Source organism: Rhinopithecus bieti, unplaced genomic scaffold (genome assembly GCF_001698545.2).
Source record: "Rhinopithecus bieti isolate Rb0 unplaced genomic scaffold, ASM169854v2 scaffold_75502, whole genome shotgun sequence".
Classification (NCBI taxonomy): Eukaryota; Metazoa; Chordata; class Mammalia; order Primates; family Cercopithecidae; genus Rhinopithecus; species Rhinopithecus bieti.
In genome coordinates, this window is record NW_016827875.1 from 1 (window position 1) to 11,195 (window position 11,195).

Consider the following 11,195-nt stretch of genomic DNA (forward strand, 5'->3'; position numbering starts at 1 on the left):
CCTCTAAATTATCCCAGTCTACTTCTGAAGGGTTAAGGTTATTTTTACTTTTGTTTTCATTAGTTGTAGGTAAAACTGGGTATTTTTTGGCCTTTTCCTTATTTGATGTTTCTATATTTGTTATTGAGGGGACCCCAGCCTCTTCCTCGTCGCTTTGTAGTGATATAACGTCTATTTCTTTATTAGGTATGGATTTTTCGAGGTTGGTTTGGGAGCTGCCTCTTAATATTTCCTCAGTCTGAGTAACCACCGCCATTACCTCAGGATCTTTTTCTTTTTCCTTTTTATCTATTATATCTCTGATTAAGTTCCAATAAGAAAAAGCTGTGACCGGAACCTTCTCTGGTCCAAAAGTACTACGATAATCTTGAAAACAGTCTCCCGCTCTACGCCACCTCTTTATGTCAATGGTTCCCTCTTGTGGAAACCAAGGGCAGGTATCTTTTACAAAACCAAAAAATTTAAACAAATCATTACTTTTAACCCTTACTCTTCATGCTTTTAGGGCCTCTTTTAACTGCCCTACATAAATCTGATATTGGCTCAATTCTTGTCCCATGATGAGACACTGTTACTCACCTCTGGTTCCAACGCGGCAGGCTCCTGCGGCGTCCGGAGGAATTTCTTCCACTTTTACTTTCGGCCGACTTTAGTGCCTTCTTCCTCACTTTTTCCCCCGTGTCCAGGTCCCTGTTCGGGCGCCACGTGTCCCGACCTGCAGGACAGTCGAACGGGCCCTGGAAGGGGAGTGGGAATGGAGGAGACAAGAAGACATGAGAAATGGAGACAAGACAAATAGCCTGATCAAGTCTCGTTTAATGGTGGTGGTGCAACGCCTTATATAGGCTGGCAGAGGAAGAGGTTGGGCCAGGGCGGTGACAGGAGGCTGGGTTTACTCAAATTACAATTGTGCATGCGCTGTGGGTTTGTAATTTTCCCAGGCGCGGGATAGCGCCTTCGCCGTAGGCTGCATATCTTTCTGGGCGGGAAAAAGTTTGCGCACGCGCAGGAAAGGCTTGCGCGCGAGGGAACAGTTTAGGCGCGCGCGGGAAAAGCTAGCGCGGGCACGCAGGAAAGATTAGCACGCGCGGGAAAGGTTTGTAATGAAGAACCCGGAAAGGTGCCATCTTGTCTCCGCTTTGCAGAGATCAAGCAACAGAGGTCGGCTAATTCTGGGCCTCATGGCTCCGGACATGCCTTGTTCTAAATTCAATAGCTCTAAATGTGATTCCCCCTTCTTGAGGAAGTCCATGCTTTATCATGCTGTTTTGGATCTTCTGAGATGGAACCTCTACAACTTCTTCCAGGTACAGAGAATGATAATGCTCATTGTAGATGTGCCTCAGAATTATGTGTCCTGGGGGTAAAAGTGGGGAGAATTTATTTGACAGCTTCTATCCCATAATATCCATCAGCAGCACAAAGGAGGTCAACTGCCTGCCACTCCTGGGTGCTCCCATGTTAGAAAAGCTCCAGGGAATAAAACAAGGGTCATGGAGTATAGCTAACACCACATGCTGTTGGGTTATACTCAGAGCAGTTTGTTTGCTGCAGGAATTGCTGAATAGCAGGAGGACTGAGAGGATGTGAGGAAGGGTGCAAAAAAAAAATTATAAGTTATATTTCATAAAATAAAAGTCAGTGCAGTGTATGGGAATGATTTCCCTAGGTGAAGAAAATAAAGGTAAGCATCTCAGCAGAATTTTTATGAAGAAAATGTGGTGTATTTTTTTCAATATAAAATGCATACAAGGAAATAGGATAAACATGGAGCTGGGCAGAAGTCATTCTATCTTCAAACTTCACTTCTGGACATCTTTGCATAGCTGCTTCTGGTCTCAGTTTGTTGCTCTTTGAGAATGTGGCCAAGCAAAGTAGATTGTGTTTGCATTGGTAAAATTATTTATTCTAATATGGTGGCTTTCAGTGAGTCAACACATGGTCCTTATGGGATCTTTACATCATGCCACATCTGCTCCAATAGAACATGGCTGCCTGCTCTTTGATTAGTTTGAATTAGTGCCTGGGTTGCTTCTCTGATGGCTGATGGCAGAACAAAGGCAGCCAAACCTATCACAGGTTATACATAAAGCTTTGCATGCATTTTTGTTGGGAGGAGGCTAAGAGAAGCCAAAGAAGAATGAGAAGAAAGAATAGGTCCCCCTGGGCAGATAAGAAATAACACACTCAGAAGTAGACTGGGGTTGTGATTATGACAGTGTCAGGCAGGATGAGAGAGAGATGATTACATGACAGATTGAACTTCACAATGCCACCTTTAATGGACCATCTTATCATAATTTTTCTGTTCTAGTACAGAGGCCTTCCTGCTCATCAGAGCCAAGGGCATGCATGTATGCTAGTTGTTCTTCTAGGAAGCCTACAAATAACACCATTTATCCCTTCTTGAATTATGACTTTTGATTCTATTGAGATAAAAAGAAAGTAATTTAGATAAGATACAAAAATATCCTGCTTACTAATAATGAAGCTGGTACTAGAGCCAGTGGTTTGTTTCTGTGGACAGGTGTACTTCCTAACACTGACCCCCAGAATTAGGCAGACATATCTATGTAGTCACAAGCTGGGTTGGAAAATCTTAAGTTTGCCCTATGGGATAAGCTACTTTTATTCTCGGCAGAGAGTGGAACAGATCATTTACTTTACAGGAGGGTGAGTGGTTCTGTGAGAAAGGTAAGCAGGAGATGTTATGCTAAGTTGATTTTTTCAAACGCACCCATCTAACTAAGTCAACTTTTCCCTCAGAAGCAGAGAGAGTAGATGAGTTAACTTTACAAAACACCACTTTTTCTCTGTAGGTAGATACATCATGAGGTGATAGATGCAAGATTACAGGTAAAAGATTTGCTTTTCCTCAGCAGTACAATCTACAGTTCAATGCACAACTGCCTGAAAATAGAGTGTCGAAGATGTTAGGACACATGCTGTATTTCAGTGAGTCTAAAAGGCATATTTTATCACATTTTAACATCTCTGTAATTGTGACATGCCTTACCACTGATAGAGAACACAGATTATTTGGGCTGATTTTTCCCTTTCTTAGTGGTATGTAAGGTAATGATTTATATTATGATCCATGGTATCTTAGGTTAGATAAGTAGCAAATAATGAAATTAGCATTTGTTACCTGTGTTATGACAATTTCTGAAATGATTCCAGACTATTTTCTGGCCAAAAATTTTTACCTCAACTATGCAAGAAATTAAGGCAACACATACCTCATGTTCTATGCAAATGATTTCCTTCCCCACATTGTTTCATATATTTGCCTGCAGTTTGGGATTTTGTGTCTCACTTGACCACATCTGTATAGAATTATGCTCCTTGGGAGTCACATTTCTTCTTCGCCTGTGAACTGAGGTCACTTAGGGAGTTCTGTGAAGTGACTGATGAAACATGTTTATTATCACAATTCAAACAAGTGTTGGTTGAATGTTCCATCAGCTGGACCATTTTAGAAGAAAAACAAATTGGGCCTATTCACATTATTTTATGTAAACTCAACTTAAGTGGAATGTGAGAGGAAGAGTCCTGGGAACTTTTTTATTGCTCAAGACTATTGCTTGTTGCAATTGAGAAATGTGGGAAATAGCTGAAGTGATATTTTGGTTAATAATTTCTCAACCAATATTTTTTGAAAAATTTTTAATGCAATAAGTCTTGAGTGACTGTTTTGTGCAAAGCATGAACTAGTTGCCTCAGGGAATAAAATATGTTGCCTGGCATTAAGTGTCTAACATGATATATAAATGGAACCAGGCCAGGTGCCATGCTCACTCCTGTAATCATAACACTTTGGGAGGCTGAAGCGGGCAGATAACCTGAGGTCTGGAGTTTGAGACAAGCCTGGCTAACATGGTGAAACCCCATTTCTACTGAAAATATAAACATTAGCCAGACGTGGTAGTGTGTGCCTGTGGTCCCAGTTACTTGGGAGGCTGAGGCAGGAGAATCTCTTGTACTCAGGAGGCAGAGGTTACAGTGAGCCAAGATAGTCCCACTGCACTCCAGCCTGGGCAACAGAACGAGGCACTGTCTCTAAATAAATAAATAAATAAATAGGAAACCACTGAGTTTACTCATGACTGAAAAAATAAGTGATACGGTTTGGCTGTGTTTCCACCCAAATCTTATCTTAAATTGTAGCTCCCGCGATTCCCACATGTTATGGGAGGGACCTGGTGGTAGATAATTGAATCATGGGGCAGGTCTTTTCTGTGCTGTTGCTGTGATAGTGAGTAAGTCTCAAAGGATCTGATGGTTTCATAAAGGGGAGTTCCCCTGCACACCCTCTCTTGCCTGCCACCATGAAGATGTGACTTTGCTCCTCATTTACCTTCTGCCATGTTTGTGAGGCCTTTCCAGTCATGTGGAACTGTTAGTCAACTAAACTTCTTTCCTTTATAATTTGTCTAGTCTTGAGTATGTCTTTATTAGCAGTGTCTTTATTACAATAGACTAAGACAATAAGAGAAAGAGAGGTTATAAGATGTCTTGAAGAAGGAAGAAATCACATATGTGTAAAGCAATCAAGAACAGAATCATGGCAGAGTTTCAAAAGGTTGGGTCTAATTTTCTCAAGTGGAGATGGGATTGAGAATTCTGGTTTCCAATAATGGCAAACTAGGTTATTTGGAGTCACACTCCCATAGAATACAACTGAAGATGGTAGATAAAATATTTTCTGGAAATATTTTAAAAGTCAAAGAGTTGAATAAGTAAAAAATTATTATACCAAAGACTTGAAGAATATTAGGAACTCAGATAAATAAATGAAGTATGGAAGTTCTCAAACTTTACTGTGCATAAGAAACATCTCAGGTCTTTGGATATAGTATAGATTGTTGGCCCTTACACACACACACACACACACACACACACACACACACACACACAATTAAGATTCTAATTAATTATATTGGGAGAGTAAGAAACCAAATTTGACATTTTGATAAATACCACAGAACACATTTTGAGAAACAGTGCACCATTCTATAAACTCTTTGAGGGCAAGTTTATGTTTCATTGACCACAAGACCTCCAATGCTAAAGTCAACACCTGGTACATGGTTGGAACTTAATATGTATTTGCTATTGTTATCACAAAATTAGTTACATCTGAGCATGTATCTTCCTTGTAAGTGATATACCTATATCTATTTTCTATTCTTCTTGCATTACTTACAATTTTATATATTTTTTAAATGTATCTTACTATCAAAATACATAATAAATTAGAGTTATCAGTTTTTTCCTACATTGTTTTGAGTAGAAGAGAGAAACAGAGGGTTCTGTCACATTCATTGGTTCTCACCTTACCGTTTCCTCTTCATTTCTGAGTTTCTTTTGTTAAAATCTGTTATATATAATTTAATTAGAAACTTGCCTTAAGGAATTTGAAATGGAAAAGAAAATCACTTGAAATATGGTGATTCATGACAGGGAAACCCTGAAGTAGCGTGAATGAGAGGAACCTAGTAGGAGATGAAGTCTTATTTTTAGTGGGGGTGTTATGGAATGAATGTTTGTGTCCTTCCTACTCCAAAATTTATGTGTTGAAACCCTAACTCCCAATATGACAGTATTTGGAAATAGGACCTTTATGAGAAAAACGTAAGGTTAAATGATGTCATAAGGATAGGGCCTTGATCTGATAGGATTAATGTCACTGTAATAAGAGATACCAAAGAGCTTTTTTCTTTCTCTTTCTCTGTCATGTGAGGATATAACATGATGACAATCATTGGCAAGATATCAAGAAAACCCTCGTTAGAACCTAATCAATCTGGCACCCTGATCATGGACTTACAGCCTCCAGAGCTGTGGGAAAATAAATTTCTGTTGTTTAAATTTCTGTTTGGTATTTTATTATGGTAGCTTGAGCAGACTAAGACAAGGAGTATGGTAGAGGAAATGGAGAAGGGAAGATAACATAAAGTCTTGTTGGCCATTGTATGAATTTTGGCTTTTCTCTGAATGAGATGGAGAATGATTTGAAAATTTTCAGTAAAAGATTAATGTTATTTGATTTATGCTTTAAAAGAGCCACTATGGCTGCTATGTTATAAATAGACTGTAGGGGTGAGAAATGTGCATTTTGAAACAGGAGGCTACATTGGAGACCATGGAATCTCCAGCTTAAAATTGATGCTAGCTTACGTCAGAGAGACAGTGGTTTAGGTGGTAAGAAGTAGTCAGATTCTTGGCATATTTTGAAGGTAAAGTCCACATGGTTTTCTGATGAAAAAAATATGTAATATGTAGCTAATAGAGAAGTCAAGGAAAACTGCAAGAGTTTTGGCCTGAACAATTGGAAGGATGAAGTTGCCATTAACTATGATAAAGAAGATTACTGGTAGGTCAGATTACTAGAAAATGATCAAGAGTTGAACTTGTTTACTTTGAGACAGCTATTAGATATTCAAGAGAATATGTTAGTAGGAAGCTGAGATATACACATTTGGAATTCAGGAGCGACTCTAAGGATAGAAATTTAAGTATAGGAACCATTGACACATAGATGACATTTAAGGTCACGATAATGGATGAAATCACCAAAGTCTGTTTTCTTTCTCTTTCACTACTTTGAATTTCCTCTTCTCCTCTCCTACTCATTCTGCTGTTTCTGTATTTTCTAGGGTCAAAACAAGGGTGAGGTATATAGAGGTAACTTTTTTTTTTTTTGCTTGTTTGGTATTGTTTGTAATTATTTATTGACTAACAATGGTTGGTCATGCACTATATCATAGCAGGCTACACATGTCAGATTTTTATGGGAATGTTGGTTAGTTTTCCAAATATTGACTTGATATGGTTTGGATTTGTCCCCACCCAAATCTCATCTTCAAATGTAGCTCCCATAATTGCCATGTGTTGTGAAAGGGATCTGGTGGGAAATAATTGAATCAGGGGATTGATTTCCCCATACTGTTCTCATGGTAGTGAATAAGTCTCATGAAATCTGATGGTTTCATAAGGGGTTTCCCTTTTCAATGGGCTCTTATTCTTTCTTTGCCTGCTGCCATGTGAGACGTGGCTTTGCTCTTCTTTGCCTTCCACCATGATTGTGAGGCCTCTCCAGCCATGTGGAACTGTGAGTCAAGGAAACCTCTTTCCTTTATAAATTACCCAGTCTCAGATATGTCTTTATCAGCAGTGGGAAAATGAACTAATACAGTAAATTAGTAACTGTAGCATGGGATGCTCCTGTAAAGATACCTGAAAATGTGGAAGTGACTTCGGAACTGGGTAACAGGCAGATGTTGGAACAGTTTGGAGGGTTTGGAAGACAAGAAAATGTGGGAAAGTTTGAAACTTCCTGGACACTTGTTGAATGACTTTGATCAAAATGCTGATAATAACATAGACCGTGAAATTCAGACAGAAATTTGCATAAGTAATCATGAAGACGATGGGGATACTGTCTGAGCATGTGAGAGATCTTCATGGCAGCCCCTCCCATTGCAGGCCCAGAAGCCTAGGTGGCGAAAATGGTTTGGTGGGCCAGACCCAGGCACCCCTGCTGTGTGCAGCTTAGGGACTTGGTGCTCTGCATCCCAGCCACTCTAGCCATGACTAAAAGTAGCCAAGGTACAGATCAGGCCATGCCATCAGAGAGTGCAAATCCAAAGCCTTGACAGCCTCCACATGGTGTTGAGCCTGTGGATGCACAGAAGTCAGGAATTGAGATTTGGAAAGCTCCACTTAGATTTCAGACGATATATAGTAATACCTGTATGTCCAGGCAGAAGTTTGCTGTAGGGGTGGGGCCCTCATGGAGAACCTCTGCTAGGGCAGTGTGGAAGGGAAATGTGGGGTTGAAGTCCCCAGACAGTGTCTCCACTGGGGCACTGCCTAGTGGAGCTGTGAGAAGATGGACACATCCTCCAGGGCCCAGAATGGTAGAACCACCAATAGCTTGCACCACATGCCTAGAAAAGTCACAGACACTTAACCCTAGCCTATGAAAGCAGCTAGGAGGGACCTTGCAAAGCCACAGGGATGGAGCTGCCCAAGACCATCGGAACCCACCTCTTGCATCAGCACGACTTGGATGTGAGACATAGAGTCAAAGAAGATAATTTTGGAGCTTTGTGATTTGACTGTACCACTAGATTTTGGACTTGTATGGGGTCTCTAGCCCATTCTATCTGGCCAATTTCTCCAATTTGGAATAAGTATATTTATCCAATACCTGTACCTTAACCCTATTGTATCTAGGAAGTAACTAATTTGGTTTTGATTTTACAGGCTTATGGGTGGAAGAGGCTTGTCTTGTCTCAGATGAGGCTTCAGACTGTGGACTTTTGAGTTAATGCTGAAATGAGTTAAGACTTTTGGGGACTATTGGGAAGGCGTGATTGACTGAAATGTGAGGACATGAGGTTTGGGATGGGCCAGGGGCAGAATGATATGGTTTGGTTGTGTTTCCACTCAAATCTCATTTTAATTATAGCTCCCATAATTCCCACATGTTGTGGGAGGGATCCAGTGGGAGATACTTGAATCATGGGGATGGTTTCCTCCATACTGTTCACATGTTAGTGAATAAGTCTCACAAGATTTGATGGTTTTGTAAGGGATTCTCCTTTTCACTGGGCTCTCATTTTCTCTTTGACTACTGCCATGTGAGATATGACTTTGCTTCTTCTTATTTTCTGCCATGATTGTGAGGCCTCATCAGCCATGTGGAACTGTGAGTCAATTAAACCTCTTTCCTTTATAAATTACCCAGTCTCAGGTATGTCTTTATTAGCAGCATGAAAACGGACTAATAAATCCCTACACAAAATACTCTACCTTGTTCCATTTTTGTTGAGGAAAAGGAGATGCTGCCCTGTGGACCCAGTTGCAGCCACTGACTCAGCTCCAGTCCTACTCAACTGTGATGCCAGAGTCAATCCCATCAGCCTGGGGACCCAATAAGTAAAGGTTGTTACCTGCCAATATCAGTTTGTAAATAATGAATGGGCATTTTTTTCCCTTTAAATTCACTGACACTGATGCAAGACTACACAGATAAAGAATCGAGCAAACATAACACCAATAAAAGTAACTAATAAATCTCTAGTTACCAATGCAAATAAATGGAGATCTAGAAATTGCTTGACAAATAATTAAAAATAATCATCTTGTAGAAGCTCAATGAGAAACAAGAGAACACAGACAACTAAATGAAATCAGGGAAACATTTCAAGAACAAAACAAGAAGTTTAATGAAGAAATAGAAACCATAAAAAAGAACCAAATAGAATTCCGAAACTGAAGAATATAAGGACAAACTGAAAATGACAGTAGAAAGCTTCAACAGCTGACTTGATCATACAGAAGAACAAATAAATGAATTGAGGACAGGTCATTTGAAATTATCCAGTCAGAGAAATAAAAATAAAAAGGAATAAAAAAAGAGTGAAGAAAGAAATATCTATTCAATAAATGATGTTGTAAAAATGGATATCCACATGCAAAAGAATAAAATTGGATCCTTTTGCCATACACAGAACTAACACAAAAAAGATTAAAGACTTACATATAAGACCTGAAATCATGAAACACTTAAGAGAAAACATAGAGAAAAAACTCCTTGACATTGGTTTGGGCAATAATTTTTTTTATGTAACCTCAAAAGCATAGACAACAAAAGCAAAATAAACAATGGGAGCACATTAAATTAAAACATTTCAGTCCAGTAAGGGAAACAGTCACCAAAATGAAAGTTAAACCTGCAGAATGGAAGAAAATGTTTGCAAACCACATATCTGATAAGGAGTTAATACTGAAGATATATAAGGAACTCATACAACTCCATAACAAAAAACCCTGAGTAACCCAATTTAAAAATGAGAAAAAGGACGTGAATAAACATTTTTCCAAGGCAGACATACAAATTGCCAACAAATATATGAAAAGGCATTCAATATCACCAATCTTCAGAGAAATATAAATCAAAACTACAAAGATATATTGCCTTAATAATAAGCTATTGTTAGAATAGCTATTACCAAAATGGCAAAAGGTAACAAGTGTTGATGAGGATGTGAAACAAAAAGAAACCTTGTACACAGTTAGTGGGAATGTAAATTTGTATAGCTATTATGAAAATCAGCATGGAGGTTTATAAAAAAATAAAAATAGAGCTGCCATATAATCGAACAATTCTACCTCGGGGCACATATCCAAAGGAAATGAAATCAGTATCTTGAAGAGATATCTGCACTCCCATGTTTATTGTAACATTAGTCACAATAGCCAAGATGTAGAAACAACTTAAATGTCTGTTGACTGATGAATAATTCTAAAAATATTATATATATAAAAAACATATATGTAGATCTCATACATGCACATGTACACACACACACACACACACACACACACACACACACACACACAGGTATTTTATTCAGCCATATAAAAAGGAATTCCTGCCACTTGCAACAACATCAATGAACCTGGAAGACATTACGCTGAGTGAAACGTCAGACATAGAAAGACAATTACGGTGTAATCTCTCTTTTATGTGGAATCTAAAAGTCAAACTTATGGAAGGAAAGTGTGGATTAATGGCTGCCAGGAGAAAGGGGTGAAGGGTGGGGAATGGGGAGATGTTGGTCAAAGGATACAAAATTTCAGTTATAAGATGAATGGGTTCTGGGAATAAATTGTATGGAACAGTGACTATAGTTAATAGTACTGTATTGCTTACATGAAATCACACACACAAACACATACACACACAAAAGGTAACTGGGTAGGGATGAACATGTTGATTAACTTAATTGTGGTAAGTTAATTGTGGTGTATAAAATTGTCACATTTTACGCCTCAAATATATACAAATTTCGGTAATTATTTCTCAATAAAACTGGGAGGAAAGGTGAACTTCTTTAAAGCATTTCCATATTGAAAAAATATTTTAAACATAGGTTCATTGTCCTTAGATATGACATATATGATCCACTCATATATGGATTATATGTTAAGAAGACTGTTTTCTAGCAATCCTAATTTAGAGTATACATTTTGGAGAAAGATGAATGGTGAGAGTCAGCATCCATTTGTTTTATTTCAATAAATTCCTTCTGAGAAAATTTTAAGGAAAGAGAATCTCAGATAAATTTTAAAATGCTGAAAAGATGACTATGAGAAAATCTTTTGAAAAACTGAGTTGCAAT